The sequence below is a fragment of the Bombyx mori genome, chromosome 9 (assembly GCF_030269925.1).
Source record: "Bombyx mori chromosome 9, ASM3026992v2".
NCBI classification, from domain to species: Eukaryota; Metazoa; Arthropoda; class Insecta; order Lepidoptera; family Bombycidae; genus Bombyx; species Bombyx mori.
Window position 1 is genome coordinate 1,852,073 of NC_085115.1, and position 16,718 is coordinate 1,868,790.

The window sequence follows — 16,718 nt, forward strand, 5'->3', positions numbered from 1 at the left end:
CATACCAATGTCTGCCGATGGTGGCCATCTATATAACCCACATTTCATTTTCGTCTCTTTTACAATACATTGCGCTTTTAGATATCCTGCGTTGAAATTTACTATTGTTAGCTAACGTTACCCAGGTTACTGTTGATCATTAACAGTGACATTGCCAACACAATTTTATGCAACTAACGAATAACACGATAATAGCAATAGTGGATATAATATGAAAGACATAATCAAATTTAACTAGTAGGTACGTGCAAGTTAAGGCGTACATTTTGATATTAAACAACTTTCAGCCCATTATATGTCTTATGCCTAACCTCCATCCCTTCAATCTTCGTTTAGTAGCAGCCAATAACCAGTCACTCTTCAAACAAAACGGATATGTTGCCTCATGCAGCTTTAAACCTCACAAGGCAACAAAACAGTTGTTATATAAAATTATAGTCTCGCTTAGAATTGACGTTAGTGGTACCAGATCGGGTATGCCATGACACAAGGCATTATTGATCTCCAAAGACATTTTTTTGTGTAGGATATTTGAGTTTGGTGTAGTGCAATTAACACAAATCAGATCCTAAACCAATTTCCGAATTCAATTAGCAGATTAGGATTTCAAAATTAAATTTCCAAATTGGGACTTTCATTCCTGATTGCAAAGGTCGTGTTACCGAGCTGTTCAATGATATATTTCAGTTAATTGGATCCGTATTTGTTAAATTGTCGCTAAAAAGAAGATTTATTATCGTATATCTATTTTTATGGCAAGTAAGCATAGCTTTCAGAGTTCGTTGAGTCGAGTAATAATTGAGTTAAAGTTTGCTAATGCTCAGTCTTAACAACTTCATATACTTGTTCTGTTTCAATACTATACCTAGACCGAGTTGACCATATTACGCGACTTGTCAGTAAAACAACTTTTAAAGGATATTAAGAGAAAATACAAAAGGCGTTAATTGAAGCGATTGTCAAAAAAATATTACCAAAATCATAATTTACTTTTACAAAATGAATGGTTTCAAATATAATTATTTTTAAAGATTATTTAATTAGTCTAATTGGAGTGTTCTGTGAGCCATGAAAAAATCACACACTTGAATTAGTTGATTATCAAAATCATTGATTATGATTGACATCAAAATCGTATGATTATCACATCTAGTTGACACTAGGGATGATAAACTGAAACAATTCTAACAGCAGATTTGGGGGATCGACACACTATCAATGGGGATCAATAAAGAAAACCTTGAACACCAAAATCAATACATGCTTACCGTCACAAATACGAAGCTACACACAACAGCTACACTCACGTAATTACGAACGCACACATGTAAATTGAATTGTAAACATACAAAGCATCGTAAACACAAAGCAGCAATCGTCGTTTAGTCTAAAACATTACAACGAACACATTTATAAGGTGAAAGTCAATAAAACAAACAGAGACCAAGGTTAAAAGGCTTCAGGTGATACGTGTTTCGATACAGCGTTATCGTCGCGATAAAATCCGTACGTTAATCGATTAAAAGTTCCGTTGTGCGTCGTAATTAGTAATTTTCTACAGTGCCTCCACTGCCTGTTTGTAATGAAGAAATAAATCAAATGTCATCTATATAACTAGTCAGGTCATAAGTATTGTCACACAATAAAAACTTTTCTTTTAGAATGCTGGCCACAAAAAAGTTTATTGAATTCGAATTTCGAATTGCTCATGAAAATAAAAATGTATACTTTTAGAATTTTACTCATTTTTAAATATGGAGTGGACGCTTAAAGAAGACCGTGTTGCAGTTATTGCGTGGCATCGTTGCGGTTACGCGCCAATTCAAATTTTTAACATACTGAAAAATTTGAATATAACCAAAAGATTCGTTTATCGTACCATCAAACGATACAATGAAGACTCTAGTGTAGATGACAGGTCAAGAAGTGGTCGCCCTCGGTCTGTTAGGACTCCAGCAGTGATAAAAGCTGTGAAGGCGCGAATTCAAAGAAATCCCAAACGTAAGCAGAAACTGTTGGTCCTTCAGTTGGGGTTAAGCAGAACCACGATGAAAAGGGTGTTAAATGAAGACTTAGGGCTTCGGGCATATCGAAGAAAAACAGGACATCGTTTGAATGCTCGTCTAATGGACTTGAGACTGAAGAGATGCCGCGCTTTGTTGAAGCGGTACGCGGGAAAAAAATATCGGGAAATTCTTTTTTCGGATGAAAATTTTTTTACCGTAGAAGAGAGCTACTACAAACAAAATGATAAGGTGTACGCACACAGTAGTGAAGAAGCGAGCAACCGTATTCCGCGTGTCCAACGAGGTTATTTTCCATCCTCGCTCATGGTATGGTTGGGAGTTTCTTATTGGGGCTTAACAGAGGTACAGTTTTGTGAGAAAGGTGTAAAAACGAATGCAGTTGTGTATCAAAATACAGTCCTGACGAACCTTGTGGAACCTGTTTCTCATACCATGTTCAATAACAGGCACTGGGTATTCCAACAAGATTCGGCGCCAGCTCATAGAGCGAAGAGCACACAAGACTGGCTGGCGGCGCGTGAAATCGACTTCATCCGGCACGAAGACTGGCCCTCCTCCAGTCCAGATTTGAATCCGTTAGATTACAAGATATGGCAACACTCGGAGGAAAAGGCGTGCTCAAAGCTTCATCCCAATTTGGAGTCACTCAAGACATCCTTGATTAAGGCAGCCGCCGATATTGACATGGACCTCGTTCGTGCTGCGATAGACGACTGGCCGCGCAGATTGAAGGCCTGTATTCAAAATCACGGAGATCATTTTGAATAAACTTTAGTGCCATAAGAATCTATGTTTTCTTAAGTTCATTTTGGTATATGAATGGTTACATAATGAATAAACTTGTTTCAATTATTTTACATTAAACATGTGACAGAATTTATGACCTGACTAGGTATATATAAAAATGAATTGCTGTTCGTTAGTCTCGCTAAAACTCGAGAACGGCTGGACCGATTTGGCTAATTTTGGTCTTGAATTATTCGTGGAAGTCCAGAGAAGGTTTAAAAGGTAGATAAATATGAAAATGCTCGGAAATAAAAATAAAATTAAAATTTTGTTTTTCCCTTGGCACTACGAAGCACTACGAAGTCTGCCGGGTCAGCTAGTTCAATAATAAAATTATAGTCAGTAAATCACTAGTTCGTATTAATTTAAGTCTTTGTAATTTGAAGATGTTATTAGATGTATGTAAATACCTCTACTTATTCCCACAATTATGGCGCCAAATACATTTTTCTGTATAATCTGAGTTTGATAAGCACAGCTTGCTTATTTAATTTTCGGAAAAATTACGATTCTTGTTATAGATATTGTATGTATCTTTCAAGTTCTTGTAACTGCTTTCGATCTTTTAATATTTTATTTGCCAACATGCTTTTTTATAATTTACAAAGAAATATGTCAATTTCAATATTAAACGGTTTTTTGGAACGAAATCTCATTATATCCTTGGAGCAGAGAATTCTTATCGGAAGCTACCACAAATGTAAGGAGTGTAATATTCAATAAAAGACTCCGGTTACATAACGCAAGAGGCAGTTTCGTAACATGTTCCATATTTATTTATCAGTAGTTGACCCGGCAGACTTCGTAGTGCCTCAATCGATAAATAAAAGACCTAAACTTTTGTATAAAATAAACTTAAAACAAACAAAAGAAATCCGTCCGACGGAAGACACATCAAAGTAAAAACAAAATTTACCTTTTAAACCTTCTCTGGACTTCCACAAATAATTCAAGATCAAAATTAACCAAATCGGTCCAGCCGTTCTCGAGTTTTAGCGAGACTAACGAACTGCAATTCATTTTAATATATAGAGATAGAGAGAAGATAGATATAGATTTTCATCCTAATGGCAGCTCATTTTCGACTGAAGCATATTATGTTGATAAAGGCCAAACTTTTTTTCCAGTCTCCGATTTAATTACTATGTGAAGGCTGAAAATTACTTTCGAGATAGTGTTAAGTGACATTGTTAAGCGCTAAGTGCTTTTTAAAATACACAGTGCTAAGTTGTTGGAAAAAATAATAAATATGTTAATGGATGCATTTAAAACTAAATAGTTCATACAACAGTTTAATTTACGATTAAAAACCTTATTAGTCTTCCTAATACCTTCCTAAACCTAGGAAGACTCCTAGGTTTGATACTAACAAAACAACACTGTATGAAACTTTCCCTAAATTAATAAAATCTTACAGATATGAAAATAAATATATTAATTATTTTCTTTATACTTCTATTGTATCTATAATAATTTAGCATATTTTTATCCATTAAACGACTTGATCTGAATTTTGAAAGAATCAGCTATAAGTAATTTAATTGTGAGGGTATTGTAAGGTATTCAAAATATCGTATGTCAAGTCTTATTAAGTACATTTCTCGTTTGTTTCTTGGTTCTACAAAAGTCTGGGCTCAATTTTATTAGCCTCTATAATAAGAAATCTAATTTCAAGAGGAACAGCAACATCAATATACTTAAAAATCAGGTTTTCAATCTGCTAATTCCCTTCTTAAAATTTCCTATGCTTTCCAAATCAAGATTAATTTATGTTGCTTTGATCTAATATATATTTTATTTATAATTAAAAATGTTGACGTGCCTTCTTTCGCTGTATTTTTAGGATCAAAGTAACTAACGACCATCCATCTTTCGATATTTTCAATAGTCCACATTCATTACGTGCACCAATAAAAGAAAAACTTATTTTCTATTCATCGTCAACATCTGTATGCGGCGTCGGCCAGGAATGGCACTGCCTTTCATAGCAAAAAAGGGAGTATTCATCGGAGAATAGACAGCAGCGACCTCTGTTACCAGCTAGCCATGGTCGCTAAATAGCATTTCGGATTATCATCGTATTATGAACTGCCACCCAGCCTAATTCCGCCGCAAAATAATAATCATTTGTTCCGATTTGAATGGCAAACGCTGAAAAATAAAGTACCGCATACCACATTTACTGGTGGTAGGACCTCTTGTGTGTCCGCGCGGGTAGGTACCACCGCCCTGCCTATTTCTGCCGTGAAGCAGTAATGCGTTTCGGTCTGATGGGTAGGGTAGCCGTTGTAACTATACTGAGATCTTACAACTAATATCTCAAGGTGGGTGACGCATTTACGTTGTAGATGTTTATGGGCTCCAGTAACCACTTAACACCAGGTGGGATGTGAGCTCGTCCACCCATATAAACAATAAAAAAACCGCTTTCTGACAACCATGGCTCATCACACAACATCGATCCGATGTTCCCGGTACATTTTAGTGTGAATTTTAGCAACAAATAAGGTAATTAAGATATGAACCAAAGGTGTAGGCGAAACTGAAGTGGCAATATTGCTGATAGCGTGAACGAGAGCACAGGAATTGGGCCGATTTATTATAACTATGACGCTCTAAAAGTTTGCAAAAAGCTTTTTACAATCAATACGTATTCTGAATACATTTCTGTGTATTGCAAACGAGCATTTGTATGTACCACCATCGTGCCTAATTTAATCGAGAAGATATTATGCATTATGAGTTAAGGAATCGACCTCAAGTCAATGTGGGTGATGGGATTTAAGTTGTGGTGTTCTATAGGCTTCGACAGCCATTCATCACCAAATGGAACTTGAACTCAGCGTCAGCGTTCGCTAGATCGATACCTACAGTACGTATTGGGAATTCCCGAAAACGAAGACAAGTAATCTAACTAGCACCAATTACTGGTGGTAGGACATCTTGTGAGTCCGCGCGGGTAGGTACCACCGCCCTGCCTATTTCTGCCGTGAAGCAGTAATGCGTTTCGGTTTGAAGGGTAGGGCAGCCGTTATAACTATACTGAGATCTTAGAACTTTAATCTCAAGGTGGGTGGCGCATTTATGTCGTAAATGTCTATGGGCTCCAGTAACCACTTAACACTAGGTGGGCTGTGAGCTCGTCCACCCATCTAAGCAAAAAAAAAAATTAAAAAATATTACAATCCCTAATACGATGACATAAAAAAATAACTTTCTCATAGTTATATTTTATTTCACGCACTACAATACGAACAAAAATCAAAATCCGCGCGCGGTCAAATTTCTCTAGGGAACGCAGAGAGAGGGAAGCCAGCTGTGATGCATTGCGGGTCCACGAAATATCACGTTACTAAAATCATTAGTAAAAAACTTAACTTTACTGATGGTAGGGCCTCTTGTGAGTCCGCGCGGGTAGGTACCACCTGCCCTGAAGCAGTTATGCGTTTCAGTTTGAAGGGCGGGGTAGCCGTTGTAACTATACTGAGACTTTAGAGCTGATATCTCAAGGTGGGTGGCGCATTTATGTCGTAGATGTTTATGGGCTCCAGTAACCACTTAACACCAGGTGAACTGTGAGCTCGTCCACCCATTTAAGCAATAAAAAATAATAAATAAATAAATAATAAAGGCATAATTCCAGATTTTGTTACACTAGCTGTGTATTCCAGGATCAATTCAATAAATTATCAGTTAAATAAACCACATACGAACTCGTGGAGCTAAGAAGCAATTTTACCTTTTAATAAAAAAGATGATACAAAGGTAAATAGTATAGTTAAATAAGATAAAATGTAAGAAAATTATATGCTAATTACATTGACACCTATACGTAAGCCAATGCGATATTCCCAAGAAAATTCGTAATATTAAATTGTATTTTAAATGATAGTAACTGCATCGCTAGACTTAAGTCTGACTGATATGATTTTCCAAGCTATAAAGACATTAAGATTGACGAAAATTGACTTTCAATTTTGATTAAGCGTAATTACGATTGATTTTCAATAATGTTCATCTGATATTGACGATGCTTCGAGAAATTTGGCAATACAACACTAGAACGAATACCTATTGCTATTAATGTCTGCCCAATATATTTCGATGTTAATTATAATCATTGGATACGTGTTACAAACTAATATGAAAATTATCTTGACATCTTTGATTATTTGTCAAAGTTGATTATTTGATTATCCTCATTAGTATCCTACTCCCTATTTAGATTGACTATTTCTATTACTATTTCAATTAAAACACTGCAAACCTGAATAGAAACAATAACGTAAAAAATACGCAATCATTTTAATTTAAGTTTTCTTCTGATTTTCCTTTTGTTTACACGTACTATTTGGTATTTGAAATGAAAAAAAAAAGATCTGGCCTTTTAGTACCTGCAGTTCGCGCCAAAAAATTAACGCGGAACTGTCATTACGAAAAAAGAATTAAATCTGTGGCCAGTTTCATATTTACCAAGAAAAATAACAGAGAAAATGTATTGGCCTTGGCATTCTTGATTGTTGGCGCACGCGATCCTACTGCAACGGCCAGACGTACTTACGCCTAACGAAACTGTAATCTAGGGCGCATTGTACGACTCAGTAGGTGCTGTAGCCACTGAGTCAGTTAGTAACAGGAACATTTACGAATTATTTTTTTCTGCTGGTAAAATTCCTTCTTAATCACTTCTTTTTCCTACCTAAGCTGATGATCTAGAGTGACCACATCAGCGTCACCGGGCTAGTAGGTAAGCACACGGGGCTCAAACCTGACAATATTGCTAACACGCACCCTAGCAAGTGCCGCGCTTCGCAGAATCTACTACCGGATCGGAAACGCGACCCACTGAGAAGATCGGCGAGAAACTCCGCGGGCTGTAGGTTAATTTACTAACCGAGCCCTTCGTCGCAAACGACGGGTTCGACGAAAACTATATCGTTGCTTGGGGCACCTAAAAACACAGTTAATGGATCTGGAGGATTCAAGATCTTAGTCATACTAACAAGTGCTTGAATTAGATAGGCTATTAGCTACAGAAATATGCCAAAAACAAGATTCGCAACCTGCCGAACCAATTGGTAGTATACGAGTATATAGAACCTATTCTATCATTAAAATATGTACTACTATTATATTGCCTAACTCGGTGGTGCGTAGTTAGCGGCCCAAACTGTTGCGCCAAGGGTCGAGGGTTCGATTCCCACATCGGGTAAGCATTGTGATGAACAGGTTTGTTTGCTCTTTGTCTTGATGTTAATCTATACTAATATATAAATCTACAGTGGTTTTTACGGATGTTCCGTTATAACTACTGACCCGTGCATCCGATTGACCTGAAACTTGGTATGCATGTAGAAAATACATGTACTTAATGGATAGGCTTTATATGAGTGTTGGACTCCCTACACTAGTTGCGGAGGCGTTAATGATGAGAAACTTCGAGCGGTTGAGAAATAATAATGTTAATTTTAAATGCTCAGCGAAGCGGACGAGCACAGCTAGTTATCTATATATGTATATATTTAAACGTATATAAGTGTGTATGTCAGTTTCTGGTACCCATAACACAGGGAATGATTTATTCCCATTTCCCAGTTATTATGCTATTTATTAATGCAGTTATTATACTTGCCTACATTTATTATAGGTAATCACCTAGTTGATACGCGAACAATAATCGACTTGGACGATGAAGGAATAACATTTAACAATATACATATAAATAGGCAAAGACACAATAAGTACCATTTCCTCCTAAGTTTGTCAATCGATTTTTTTTCTTTTGAGGAATTTGAGCGATGTATAAGTATTATGGTCTAAATAGTACGATCATTACCAGGTAAATACTAGTTAATTATTCAATAGTCTAGCATTTTTTTAACTCTGGTGATAGGCTTTTTTTTACTGGTGGTAGGACCTCTTGTGAGTCCGCGCTGGTAGGTACCACCGCCCTGCCTATTTCTGCCGTGAAGCAGTAATGAGTTTCGGTTTGAAGGGTGGGGCAGCCGTTGTAACTATACTGAGATCTTAGAACTTATATCTCAAGGTGGGTGGCGCATTTACGTTGTAGATATCCATGGGCTCCAGTAACCACTTAACATCAGGTGGGCTGTGAGCTCGTCCACACATCTAAGCAACAAAAAAAAAACTCATAAGTACCACAATAACTTCCTCCTAATTTCTGCGGTGTACCAATTATGCATTCCAGTTTGATGGGGCAGCCGTACATTACGATTGAATATTCGATTATATCTCTCAGAATTCGGGCGAAATTCATGTTGTTATTCCTTTTGAGTTTTCCTATAGTTACATAACACAAGGTTTCAGGTTATTCAGCCAATTACAATTAAAATGTTATCCTAATATTGACTTTGGAACAAAGCCGGTTCCAGTTTCAGACTAAGTGTGTGTTTTAAAATGAAAATTATGTTTGAAATCGCTCTGGGAGTTTTGACGTACTTAATTTAAAAAAAAAAGACACGACCATAAACTTGGTATGTTTTGGTAACGTAATTTACACATGTCCATTATATCAGTTAAGAAAAGAGATCTTCTAATAAGAAGATTTTTGGAAAAACCACGGAAATGAAAAATTGGGGTAGGTTTTAAATTTTTGACATTTTTTTGTTGGCTTATTGCTTTCATAACAAAAAAATACGTGCATAGGTTAAAGTTTTTGCCACAATCCAAAAATGTTCATGGCAATTCACAGAGCATCAGAACATTTATTATAAGAAGTTGCTGTGTTTCGGAACAATTTTAATTCTTTTCAAATTTTTTGAAAAAAGTTGCTGAAGAGTTTGGACAAATGTCGGGTCCATTAGGTGTTGCTACGATCAGACTCCGGGACAGCGGGACGTCTATAGCTGTCGTTGAATTTACCAGTTATAATGGAACAGCCTTTACTATAAGCCAACCGCAATAAAATCGCGAACTTCACACACGAATCGCACCGCAGACTTCAATGCACAGATTTATACATAACTAGTGGTACCACAGTAGTCGAAGTTCGACTATAATTAACTGAAATTATAAGTTTGTACATTATTATGATTCTGTTGTCAAAGACTATGTATTTTCTTCTATAATCACAGATTTCGCCAAGACTGCTCTATAGACAAATAATATTAAAGACAAACAACATTAACCTATTCTCAATTTGACCACAGACTATAAACAATAACAAAAGTTTGACAATTAACCAATAGTATATGGATTTGTGTGACACATACATGTTTGTTTTTTATGCATAATTAAAAAGAAGATATTAACATTCTCCACTCTTTCTGTATATATTCTTCATAAGTGTGGGAAATTTCATAATTACAAAGTTTTTGTTTCGCGTATTAATATACAGATAACTAAGTGGTCGCATAGATTGATTCCTGTTTTTATTAATGCGTTCCGATTTGTGCAACTGTGTACGTAGTTTATAACCGTCAACATTGCCAGCGAATACCTAATATACTTATTATGGCTACGGACTTTTGATCCACGTTTGATATTCTACAAAACATTTCATTAAACAGGTCACATCTCAAAGATATCAATCATCACTTGATCTCTGGACCCTTGTTTTGTGACGGGAATAAGAAAGTTGACGGTAGGCCTTCAGAATTAAATTTATGAGAGTAATTAATAAAATTATGTAAGGGGCTAAGGGAACAAATTAAAGGACAGTTTTGTTTCGAGTTTACAGCGAGGGTAGGCGTCCCGATATTGTAATTCGTTTATTGGGGTAGATCCAGAAGGGTTTATTAGTGAGTATATGAAACCTGCACTTCTAATATAGCTTTTAGATAACTCAGCCTTCATGATGAGAGTATTTTTTTTAAGCAAGCAGCTTTATTAAGAGCCCATAGACATCTACAACGAAAATGCCGCCATCCAACTATTTACCCTATATACCCTAGTAGGCAGACGAGCGTACTGCCCACCTGATGGTGAGTGGTCACCGTTGCCCAAGGACTTCAGCAATGTCAGGGATAGAACCAAGCCGCTGACTACCCCTTGAGATATAAGTATTAAGGTCTCACTTTTACAGTACAACGGCTGCTCCATCCTTCAAGCCGAAACACATCACTGCTTCACGGCAGAAATAGGTAGGGCGGTGGTATCTACCTGTGCGGACTTATAAGACGTCCTACCACCAGTAAATATAAGGTACCAGGTAATTTACAAAATTTTATAATTCTCTAAAAAAAGATTTTCTATCACATGAATCTTTCGAGGTGCTTATTTAATTTTGTTGATCGTACTTCTACCGCGAAATAACTTTTTTTTTTCCTACCTAATCTATATCAGCGTAACCCTAGCGTATAGGTGAGCTCGCGGGGCTCAAACCGGACTTGTTGCCAACAACACTGGCCCTAGTAAGAGCAGTGCTTCGCAGAATCTACCACCGGATCGAAAACGCGACCCACTGAAATATCCGACGAGAAACTCAGTGGGCTGTGTCTGACGGTTAATTTACTCGTCGAACCCGGACCGTTAGAACGATGACCGGAGGATCTCGCCGGATCTTCTCAGTGGGTCGCGTTTCCGATCCGGTGGTAGATTCTGGGAAGCACGGTTCTTGCTAGGGTTCGTGTTGGCAACATCGTCAGGTTAGAGCCCTGTGAGCCCACCTTTTTTTTTATTTATTGCTTAGATGGATGGACGAGCTCACGGCCCACCTGGTGTTAAGTGGTTACTGGAGCCCATAGACATCTACAACGTAGACGCGCCACCCACCTTGAGATACAAGTTCTAAAGTCTCAGTATAGTTACAACGGCTGCCCCACCCTTCAAACCGAAACGCATTACTGCTTCACGGCAGAAATAGGCAGGGCGGTGGTACCTACCCGCGCGGACTCACAATTAAAATAGCCTATACGCTGAAATAGCCTCTTAAGGCTCTCAGCTTAGGTAGGAAAAAAAAAAGGAAACCTTACAAAAATGCAAGGTATCATATTGTACTATACATCAACACGTAATATTTCGTGTTGTGGTCTTCGAGCATGGAGCGAGTGCATTAACTCGGTGTCCAATGTCAGTACCAGTTTGGTTCCACAAGTCCTGTTCGCAGCACACGGCGCCAAGCAAGCTTATCGGGTTTCTAACGGGATCCGCGAATTGAATAGTATTCTGTTACTCGCCACTGTTTAACTAAACATTTACTTCGAGATATATTTTTAACGAAACAAGTTTTGGAACGAAGTTCCTTATGGGACGATGCGGAGGGGTACCCTAACCGGGAAAAAACGTCCGTAACGTAAGATTTTTATTATTTATATATAGTCTTAGTATGATGGCTATACAGTGTTTAATGTATAGTCTACGTGATGACGGATTTCTATGATAGAACATAATTAGGCTTCATTATTATTATTTATATACTTAAATAGCTGTTTCTTTCTATATTACATTATATTATTATTATATATTTTTTATAAATCATTGTGAATAAAATAAAGTTGATAACTTTGTAAAGTATTTTTTATTTTATTTTTATCAATAAAAAAATCATAATAAAAGATGCATACTCGAATAATTATTTTCTTTATACCTCGAATAGAACTTAAAATTAATATTTTTATAATAAGGAACTTCGTTCCTATCCGGTGTCCCACGATACCACACATCTTTATTTTTTTTGTAATCTGCAATCGGAAGCAGTTTTGGCTAGGCCTAAGGGATCGCGAACTAGCCAAGGTTAGTTAGCCCGCTGAGTTTTTCGCCGGATCTTCTCAGTGGGTCGCGTTTCCGATCCGGTAGTAGATTCTGCGAAGCACTGCTCTTGTTAGGGCCAGTGTCAGCAACACTTCCTGTTTTGAGCCCCGAGAGCTCACCTACACGCTAGTGTAACGCTGATATAGCCTCTCAAGGCTATCAGCATAGGTAGGACCCAAAAAACTGCCATTCCATTTCATATCACTTGCTTCCATGCTTCTATACGTTGCCATCTTTACCAAGAACTGACATACATATGTTAAGATCTTATCGCACAAATGCATTGAATTGAACTTTATGTCGCTATAAATATGAATTAAAATTGACCGGACGAGTAAGATGACTGAGATTGAATCCCAATCAGATACAATATTTTTGTCAAAGCACATCTGAGGTTTGATTATAATTGTTTTTATCTCATGACAATAACGATACTGAACATTCGACAATCTCATTATTTTCAGTCTAGTTCTTCATGTAGCTCCTACTGGTGGTAAGACTGAGTCAGCGCGGGTTGTTACCACCATTTTATCTATTTCTGCCACGAAGCCGATATGATTAACCGCCGAAAAGGTACGATATCTCAAATGAGAATTAGATAAACCACAAACTCTTCAGTCCATCAAAGCTAGTGCAAAAAGATGTGTGGTGTCGTGGAATACCGGATAAGAACGAAGTTCCTTATTATAAAAATATTAATTTTAAGTTCTATTTGAAGTATAAAGAAAATAACTATTCGGATATACATTTTTTTTATGATTTTTAAATTTAAAAAGAAATATATTCCAAAACAAATTAATATACACTAAAAACAATAATCATCGAAATCGGTTGGCGTGATATTGAGTTATTGAGTTATTTATCTATTTGTCGCGCACGCACTTAACGCAAATTTAAGGCTTAAGTGGTTTTCTCATGGATAACATTATCAGAACTGGACTAAATTGAAATGAGACCACGCGGAAAGCGTCAGCTTTCTAATAAAAAACGAATCATCAAAATAGATTCACCTAGTCAAAAGTTATGAGGTAAAAAACATAAAATCTTACGTTACGGACGTTTTTTCCCAGTCAGGGTAGCCCTCCGCATCATCCCATAAGGAACTTCGTTCCAAAAATACGACTAATTATAAACAAAATATACTATATAAAAGTCCATTCAACATAGGACGGCACCAAGTACCTAAGCATTTTTCTTCTGTATTATGAGCATCAGAAACACACAAGACTAGACATTTCGAACAAAGCTAATCAAGCTCCGGCCAAGAATAGGACTCAATATAATAAATCAAATCGACAACTAACAACGTAAAAACCGAAAGTTTAATCGCATTTTTTCGTGTATTTTCATTATTTGTAGCCTAAGGCACTTCAATATAAACATTTGCTCAGAGAAAACGTAATAACATAATGGTATAACTTCTTAAATTTCTTCGTCATATATTGTTCACAGTTTTATTAGTATCAATAGCCGGTAAATTAGGTGTTTATCAATGAGGCATGATCATTACTGTACTTCAATCCGTCTTGTTTACTGTTAGCGGAGGCAAACAAGAAAATAACGCTAGTATAACTTCAGAAATAACTCAAGAGTGGAAACAGAGAGACTGCTTCAAAGATTATGCATCAATTACAATTATATAAAATTGACGGTTCGCTTAGTAATGAGTAGAACAGCGATTTCAAAGGAAGTCGTGTACAATTAATAATATAGGAGAAGATCAAGAATAATAGACGAGTGTCGTGTAATGAAAACATTACCGTGGTGAAAGAAACACTCATTGTGACGTAGGTTCCCACGATTTGTGAGCCAGTTTGATATTTTCCTATCTGTAGTAGAGCACCTGTAGACATTTTGTATTGTATACCAAACTATTATTTTTTTCAGTGAATAAGGTTTTATTCATTCATTACGATCTCAATTCTACATACGTCTTACTGGTGGTAGGACCTCTTGTGAGTCCGCACGGGTAGGTAGGTACCACCACCGTACCTATTTCTGCCGTGAAGCAGTAATTCGTTACGGTTTGAAGGGTATGTAACTATTTAGTGTACACCCGTATCTCAGCGGTCCGCACAGTCTGGGAAGCTGGCTCACCTGACTGGTACAGGTGCTGATCGAACACGGGTACTTCGGGATTTACTAGCACCGGGTCGGAGCTGAGCTGACGGCAGAGTGATATCACTGGAACTTGGTTGCGGCGGAGCGTGTGTGGCGGAGTGTGTATGAGTTTATACCGCATAGGTGTCGCAGAGCCGTGTCCTCGTCGCAGAGATAAGTACCGACTTGTCGACGATAAGCGCGATGAGTTGAGTCTGGCGATGCTCGACTTCTGTGAGTACACCATTATATTGTACAACTGGAAAGCGAGAAGCGAGAGAGCATTCTTCTCCTCCGCACTAACTCATCGTCATCAAGCCAGGTGACAGTATAGGGATTTGGCTCCGAAATATTTCGAGTGCCCTCCAGACGAGCATACGGCCCACCTAATGGTTAGTGGTTACCGTCGCTCATGGACGTCGGCAATACCAGAGGCAGAGCCAAGCCGCTGCGTACAGAACCAGTAAAGGAGACACAAGAAGACAACGTATATGCTGCTCTGTACATGTCTTGCGAAAGAGAAATCGGGTGACAAATGACTGTCTTACCCACCTGGTCCGACGAAGTACCGCAGGATTCGGGTATACCGATGGAGAGGCTAGAACCGGTAGTTCGGCGCTTAGTAGGGGCAAGCGCATCCATTTGGTCCAAGTCTGTCTCAAATCGGTACTTGCCTCATCTAAGGCTCAGACACGGCTTTTGAGGAACAGGGGATTTTAGATCAACTTTGAAATGACTACTACGCCAAACGTGTAAATGAAAAAGCAACGATTTCCTTATCCCAAAAAAAATATCATCACTATCGCTAATAGAATTTGATTTGTGAAAACAACTCACACATTACCATTAACAACTTGATAGTGTCACAAAGAAAGTACCTTCCCTGAAAACACCCTCAGTGCCAACAACTGTGCAAAGTTTAATTAAAGTCAATAAATGCAGGAATTAATGGAATACAAAGAGGTATATTTACTGTTTGTTTTATATTTTAGATAAAAGGTCTTCATTAAATGTTACAACTATAAAACCGTATTTCAATATCTTTTATTTCATCTTGTGCGTTTATAAATTTATAACGATGACAATATGTTATTATTCCTTCCTTTTACAAGCAATATAAAATAAAGACAAAAACTGAGCTATATAAAATAATAAGGTGGTTGAAAAAAAACTTAAATTGATTAAAAATAATATCAAGAGGTGAAAGGTTATTTGGTTAAAACTACACTTCGCTTAATACCTACGCGACATTAAAATTTATCTTTGTAATTAATGGTGCTTTTATTTTTAATCAAATGATATAATTACAAAACAAAACTAAGTTATTGTGTGTTATGGTTTGACAAAAAACGACATACATATTTTAAATCAATTGACTAAGCAATTACCTACACAACGATAATTGTGTTGAAGAAATGACGAATAGACATAAAGATTAATAGGTAATCGAATAACGAAATAAACTACCATTTGATTCTTAACTGATACCACAGATGAAATATTGAAACTGTACACATAGTAATTAGGTATATCGGTTGACTCAATATTTACGATCGAATCAAATGAAGGTAGTGGAAGAATTACAGATGTCCAAAACTTTTTTTTTTTTGGCCAATTTTAAACGTATCTCCAATATAATAATACATTCACTGGATGATATAAGAAAGCTTCAAACGGACTACTTCGGTAGGTACTTATAGACAATGATTAGTTAAAACAAACAAAGCCGGGAATGTAATTGGATTCGCAGACAATTCATAGTTGGGTCAGACGTTCTGTGTGGCAACGAACGAACCAATAACTCAGAAACCTCTTGGAATACAAAGGAGATTAACTCATGTAGTCACGTTCTGGTAACAGGATTACGTATTATCTTCAGTATTAAATGTCATCGGAAGATAAATACGAATGTTAGTTAGATTAAAAGGTGACGCCATCAACAACTCTGCGTTCTTAATTGACACAATGCTCACAATCAGAACTTAATTAAGATGGTTTCTTCGGTCACTAAAGTTTGTTAGAATTATATCATTCAGAACATCACATTTCAGGTAGGTAGTTGTAATTTTAAATTACAATTTCATCAACATTATT

The 16,718-nt window shown here is 37.0% G+C and overlaps 1 protein-coding gene across 5 annotated transcripts in view; it reads right to left on the reverse strand.

The window, feature by feature from the left end:
- Positions 1-16,718, reverse strand: part of LOC101739491 (terminal nucleotidyltransferase 5C) — a 248,747-nt gene that overhangs the window by 229,858 nt on the left and 2,171 nt on the right. The gene's annotated exons all lie outside the window — the stretch shown is intronic.